The sequence below is a fragment of the Chiloscyllium plagiosum genome, unplaced genomic scaffold (genome assembly GCF_037043375.1).
Source record: "Chiloscyllium plagiosum isolate Xiang-an unplaced genomic scaffold, Cpla_swu_hap1 HiC_scaffold_19, whole genome shotgun sequence".
Lineage (NCBI taxonomy): Eukaryota > Metazoa > Chordata > Chondrichthyes > Orectolobiformes > Hemiscylliidae > Chiloscyllium > Chiloscyllium plagiosum.
In genome coordinates, this window is record NW_028270157.1 from 43,539,873 (window position 1) to 43,546,897 (window position 7,025).

Consider the following 7,025-nt stretch of genomic DNA (forward strand, 5'->3'; position numbering starts at 1 on the left):
TGCCGAGCTGGGAATTTGTGTTGCAGATGTTTCGTCCCCTGTTTTAGGTGACCTCCTCAGTGCTTAGGAGCCTCCTGTGAAGCGCTTCTGCGATGTTTCCTCCAACATTGATGGTGGTTTGTCTCTGCTGCTTCCGGTTGTCAGTTCCAACTGTCCGCTACAGTGGCTGGTATATTGACCCAATATACCGGCCACTGCAGCGGACCGCTGGAACTGACAACCGGAAGCGGCAGAGACAAACCACTATAAATGCTGGAGGAAACATTACAAGCGCTTCACAGGAGGCTCCCAAGTACTGAGGCTGTCACCGAGACAGGGGACAAAACGTCTGCAACACAAATTCCCAACTCGGCGAACAGAACCACAACAAAAGGACAGATTTAACAGTTCTGGTTAACTTTTCATAGAATTATCATTTCAAGGATAATTCCAATCTCTCACTTGTGCGCTCATGTTTTTTCTCTCTCTCTGTAGATGTCAGACTTAGCATTTCTATCACACTCTGCCTTAATTTAAGTTTCCAATATCCTGCAGTATTTTGGCTTTTCCTCAATTCCATTTTATTAAACTTTGGTACAAATTCCAACGTGAACTTGCTGAGCAAACATCCACTGATCTTAATCTTAAAAGTTTGGATTATCCCTGCTTTTTGAGGAAAGATATCTACCACCCTTTAACACTTGATTATCAATCTGTTCCTCAATCTCATCGATTTCAATAATATCCCTCCAAACCCTTCCTATTTGTATACACATCCAGATGTCTTTTAAACATTGCAATTGTACTAGCCTCCACCACTTCCTCTGGCAGATTATTCCATACATGTACCACCCTCTGAAAAAGTTGCCCCTTAGGTCTATAATGTCTTTTCCTCTTTCCCCCCACACCCCTCCCCCACCCTCCACCTCTGCCCTCTAGTTTTGGACTTTTCCACCCCAGGGAAAAGACTGTCTATCCTATCCCTCGTCCTTTGACACTCCAGGGAAAACAGCCCTATCCTATTAAATCTCTCCCTATAACTCAAATCCTCTAACCTAGGCAGTATCCTTGTAAATATTTTCTGAATCCTTTCAAGTTTCACAACATTTTTCCGATAGGAAGACCAGAATTGCACACAATATTCCAACAGTGGTCTAACCAATATCCTGTACAGCCACCACATGACCTCCCAACTCCTGTACTCAATACAAGGCTCAAAAGAAAGCATACCAAATGCCGCCTTCACTATCCTATCTACCTGCGACTCCACTTTCAAGGAGCTATGAACCTGCACTCCAAGGTCTCGTTGTTCAGCAACATACCCTAGGACCTTACCATTAAGTGTATAATTCCCGCTAAGATTTGCTTTCCCAAAATGCAGCACCTCACATTTATCTAAATTAAACTCCATCTGCCACTTCTCAGCCCATTGGCCCAGATGATCAATATCCCATTGTAATCAGAGGTAACCTTCTTTGCTGTCCACTACACCTCCAATTTTGGTGTCATCAGCAAACTTACTAACTATACCTCTTATGCTCACATCCAAATCATTTATATAAATGATGAAAAGTAGTGGACCCAGCACCTATCCTTGTGGCACTCCACTGGTCACAGGCCTTCAGTCTGAAAAACAACCCTCCACCACCACCATCCTCTGTCTACCTTTGAGCCAATTCTGTATCTAAATGGCTAGTTCTCCCTATAATCTACGAGATCTAACCTTACCCACTACTCTCCCATAGGGAGCCTTGTCAAGCCTTGTATGGTGAGTTGATGTTCATGGATCCTGGTGGCTGGTTTCCTGCCTGTTTGTCCATTGTAGGTGTTTGTTACAGTTCTTGCAAGGTATTTTGTAAATGACAAGTTTTGCTTGTCCATATAGAGTCTTTCAAGTTCATTAGCTGCTATTTTAGTGTTTGGTACCATGGTAGGCCACAAACCCACCAAGGGGTCTGAGTAGTCTGGCAGTCATGTCCGAGATGTCTGATGTAAGGGAGAGTGGTTAGGGTTTCTGGACGTGTTTTGTCTGCTTGTGTGATTTTGTTGCTCAGAAATCAGTGGACTGTGTTCATTAGGTACTTGTTCTTTTTGAATACACGGTATAGCGGTTTTTCCTCTGCTCTGCGTAGTTCTTCTGTACTGCAGTGTGGGAATGCTCATTGAAATGTTCTAATGCAGTGCCGTTTGTGGATGTTGGGATGATTGCTTCTGTAGTTAATATTTGGTCCATGTATTTTCATGTATACACTAGTTTGAAGTTCCCTATTGGCTGTTCATTCTAATGCGACATCTAGGAATGGCAGTTTGTTGTTATTTTCCTCCTCTTTAGTGAATTTTATGCCAGTAAAGGATATTATTGATGGTCTTGAAGGTTTCCTCTAATTTGTTTCGTTTAGTGGTGAGAAAAGGTGTTATCTACATAGTGGACCCAACATTTGAGTTGCTTAGTTGGCAGAGCGGTTTGTTCGAGTCTCTGCCTTACTACCTCTGCTAAGAACCTGGATATCGGAGATCCCATGGGTGTTCCGTTGGTTTGTCTGGAGGTTTTGTTGAAGGTAAAGTGGGTGGTAAGGCATAGGTCCACTAGCTTAACAATACTATCCTTGCTGATGTGATGTTTGGTGTATGTGTCTTTGGTTCTTATAATAATGTAGTCAGTGTTTCCTTGGCTAGATTGATGTTGATGGATGTGAACAGGACTGTGACATCGATTCCACCCAAGAATTCCTGAAGACCAAAGATACCAAGATAAAAGAGGATGAAATAATGGTCTCCTTTGACGTAACAGTCCTGTTCACATCCATCAACATCAACCTGGCCAAGGAAACACTGACTACATTATTAGAAGACCAAAAAAGACAGACAGACAGACACACACACAACCATCAGCAAGGACAGTATCATCAAGCTAGTGGACCTATGCCTCACAACACAACCTTCAACCAGAAAACCTCCAGACAAACCAATAGATGATCCATGGGATCTCCGATATCAGGGTTATTAGCAGAAGCAGTAATGCAGAAACTCAAACAAACCAAACCAGTCTGCCAACCATCCCACCCAAACTTTGGGTCCACTATGTGGATTTACTTTTGTCATCACTAAACAAAACAAATTAGAGGAAACCTTTAAGACTACCAATAATACCCTTACTGGCATAAAATTCACTGAGGAGGAGGAAGACAACAAACTGCCATTCCTAGATGTCACAGTAGAGCGAACAGCTAATGGAGAACTTCAAACCAGCATCTGCAAGTAAACACCACACACACACCAAATACTGAACTACAGAAGCAATCAACCCAACACCCACAAACAAAGCTGCATTAGACCATTTCAATGAGCCACAACACACTGCAGCACAGGGGAACTATTGCAGAAGAAAATCACCTATACGGTGTATTCAAAAAGGACAGGTACCCAATGAACACAGTCTGCCGATTTCTGAGCAAAAACCTAAACAACCAGACACTTTCAGAAATCCTAGCCACTCTCCCCTACAAAGAGATCTCAAATGACTGCCAGGCTACTCAGACCCCTTGGCATCAAGGTAGCCCACAAACCAATCAACACTAAAACAACAGCTAATGAACTTGAAAGACCCTATACAAGCATCAAGCAAAATTAGTGTCATTTACAAAATACCTTGCAAGAACTGTAACAAAACACTACATTTGACAAACAGGCAGAAAGCTGGCCACAAAACATGACCCACTCTCACTAGTATCCTTACATACGGATGACGAAGGGGAACACATCCATCCTAGGACATGCAAAATAGACACGCACGAGAATTCCTAGAAGCATGGCATTCCAACTGGAACTCTATCAACAAACACATTGACTTGGATTCCATTTACCACCCTGAGAAAATGAACCGGAAATGACGTTACCAACCATAGGAAACTCAAAACAAATAGAAAGCAGGCTGCACTACCAGTGCTTCATTGAGGCTCACTGGAGAGGTTATCTAGTATGGTGACAAAATGTCTGAAACTGAACCTTCCAGCTCAGCGAGCAAACCTACATCCAGAACGTCAACCTGAGCTACAAGTCTTCTCAAAACTCACTAATCTTGATTATGCTCACTTGTGCGCTAGCCATGACTCAGATTGTTGCTTTTGCCACCCTTCCGAAGATTCAAATTCCACCTGAGGACTTAATCAGGGTCACTCAGCTCCTGACTTCATTACAGCCTCAGTTCAAACAGACGCGTTTGATATAGTGAGAATCACAATCCTGGAATGCCCTCCCTAACAACTTTGTGGGGTGAACCTACGCCAAATGGACTACAATAGTTTGAGAAAGCCCCCCCATCCTTCACCAGCTGCTATCACTAAACTCCCATGTTCCAGCAACACAGTGATTGTATAAATGCTGATTAATGATACGAGTGATGTGACGTTTCCCAGAAAGTACATTAACAGCAGGAATAAATAACTGCAGAACCTAAAACACATCCCATTCCTGCTGCAGCCAAAATGTCTATTAATCAATCTGGCATTGTATTGTGAACAAGACATACAGTAGACAAGAGCCTTTCAGTTTTTATTCCCAGGTTACTGGCCCCAGGAGGTGGTGGGTCAATTTGAGAAGAGCCTTTGTTCCGATTGTTCAGTTGTCTAAGCCACAGAAAATTAACTTTACAGTTTCAAAGTGTACACCACATCATGACAGTGGCCATCTTGCATTCACAAGTTTGTCTGTCTTGTCCTGTGAACATATAGGTAGTGCTATCTTTGATTGGCAGTTGTGGTTGCTTTACAATGACATTCCACTGCAACACTGATTCTGCATGTGCGAGGTTATTGCACCATTGAGAATAAGTACAACCATCTGCTTATGATGAGTAGAGGGAAGTTCTTCCCCAGTTGAAAAGAGATCATCTGTTCATTATCACATTGCTTTTTTGGAACTTCGCTGCATACAAATTGTCTAAAACATTTCCTATCACAACTCTTAAGACATTTAAACAAATGTTTTGTTCCAATTCCAGCACATACAGGAGTAGACTATACCCCTTGCAGCTGTGTTTCTGCAATTCAATAAGATCATGCCTGCTCTGAAATTTGAAGGGGAGTTGGTCATGTAATGATAATATCATTAAACTCATTATACAGAGGGCAAAGTTCAAATCCCACCAGATCAGCTGATAAAATCTGAAATAGAAAGCCAGTCTCTGCAACAGTAAAAAGTAAAATTAGCATTGTCATATAAATAAATTGGGTTCCTGAAGTTTATACAGGATCCAATAGCAGAGCATTTAAAAATGCATAATATAATCAAGTCAAGTCAGCATGGCTTCATGAAGGAGAAATCATGTCTGAAAAATTTAGAAGAAGTCTTTGAGGTGGTAACAAACAGAATAACAAACAAAAGGAGAAGCAGTGGATATAACATGTTTCTATTTTCCCCAAAGGTATTTAATAAGGTTCCACACATTGTGTGAAGTTTTCAACCAGTGTGCCTATGCCACAAAATTGTCAGGAGCAGCACTGCATTGTATAGTGGCTTCTAATGGTTTGCATGTGCACATTTTCATCATCTGTGCATCTGTAGGACCAAATGTTTATTACAAGAAGAAACTGCAAATGCACAGTATAAATAAAACACTTAATTGAACTGCCTGTTAAGTTTTCTGTCTGGACACATTTCTACATTAGCACAAATTTTGAAGTGTGCCTCAATATTGAAAAGATTGGGAGCCACTGCATGAGGCTACTTAATAAGCTAAGAGCTCAAAGTCGTGGGTAACATATTAGCATAGGGAGAGAATTGGTTAACTAATAGAAAACAGTTAGCTTAAAGGAGGCATTTTCTGGTTGGCAACCTGTAACTAGACTATACCCCTTGCAGCTGTGGGCGGCACGGTGGCACAAGTGGTTAGCACTGCTGCCTCACAGCGCCAGAGACCCGGGTTCAATTCCTGCCTTAGGCGACTGACTGTGTGGAGTTTGCACATTCTCCCCGTGTCTGCGTGGGTTTCCTCCGGGTGCTCCGGTTTCCTCCCACAGTCCAAAGATGTGCAGGTCAGGTGAATTGGCCATGCTAAATTGCCAGTAGTGTTAGGTAAGGGGTAGATGTAGGGGTATGGGTGGGTTGCGCTTCGGTGGGTCGGTGTGGATTTGTTGGGCCGAAGGGCCTGTTTCCACACTAAGTAATCTAATCTAATCTAGAGCCAACAGGATCAGTGTTGGGGCCACAATTATTTACGATATGTATTAATGACTTGGATGAGAAAATTAAATGTGCCATTTAGAGATGTCACAAAAATATTTGGGAAGTGGTTAGGATGAAACAATCTGTCTATACTCCTGTACAGACTAGGTGATTGGGTAAAACCTTGGCAGGTGGAATAGAATGTGGGGAAACGTGAAATTATGAACTTGGCAGGAATAGTATAGGAGCTGCATTTTTTTATATGGAGAAAAACTGCAGAAAGCTACAGAACAAAATGGATTTGGGAGTCTTTGTACATGAATCAGAAAAAGCTAGCATCCAAGTTTAGCAGGCAAAAAGGATTTTCCCTTCTGTGATGCTGTTTAAATATCACACCAGATCAAGGAGATAGCTTGCATACAGCAGAAATAACATTATGAAGCCGATAAGAAGTCAATTACAGGGAAAGACACCACATCAAGCAAGGAAGTTAAAAATGTTTTTTTGATGAAAGGTCATCTCTACCCAAAATTATAACTAGTGTTTCCTCTCCACAGATGCTTCATAACCTGATTATTTCCAGTATTGGTTGAGCATCTGCAGCAATTTGATTTTGTATTAGTTAAAAATACTGATGGATCTTCATTTTAATTGGCAATTCCAGATACAAGCTGAAATAATGAACATTGCTATGTTAATCAAAGAAAATCTAAGAATTTTTAGATGTAGAATCTATGGAGAAATGTGCTATTCCACAAACTAAAATTAGGTTTTCAGGCCCAGAGAGGGTGCTAACTTCATAAATACTGTTAAGTACATCCTTAAAAGTCCAGTTACATCTCAGTCAACAAGGTATAACCTCAAGGGCGTTTAGTAAGACCAAC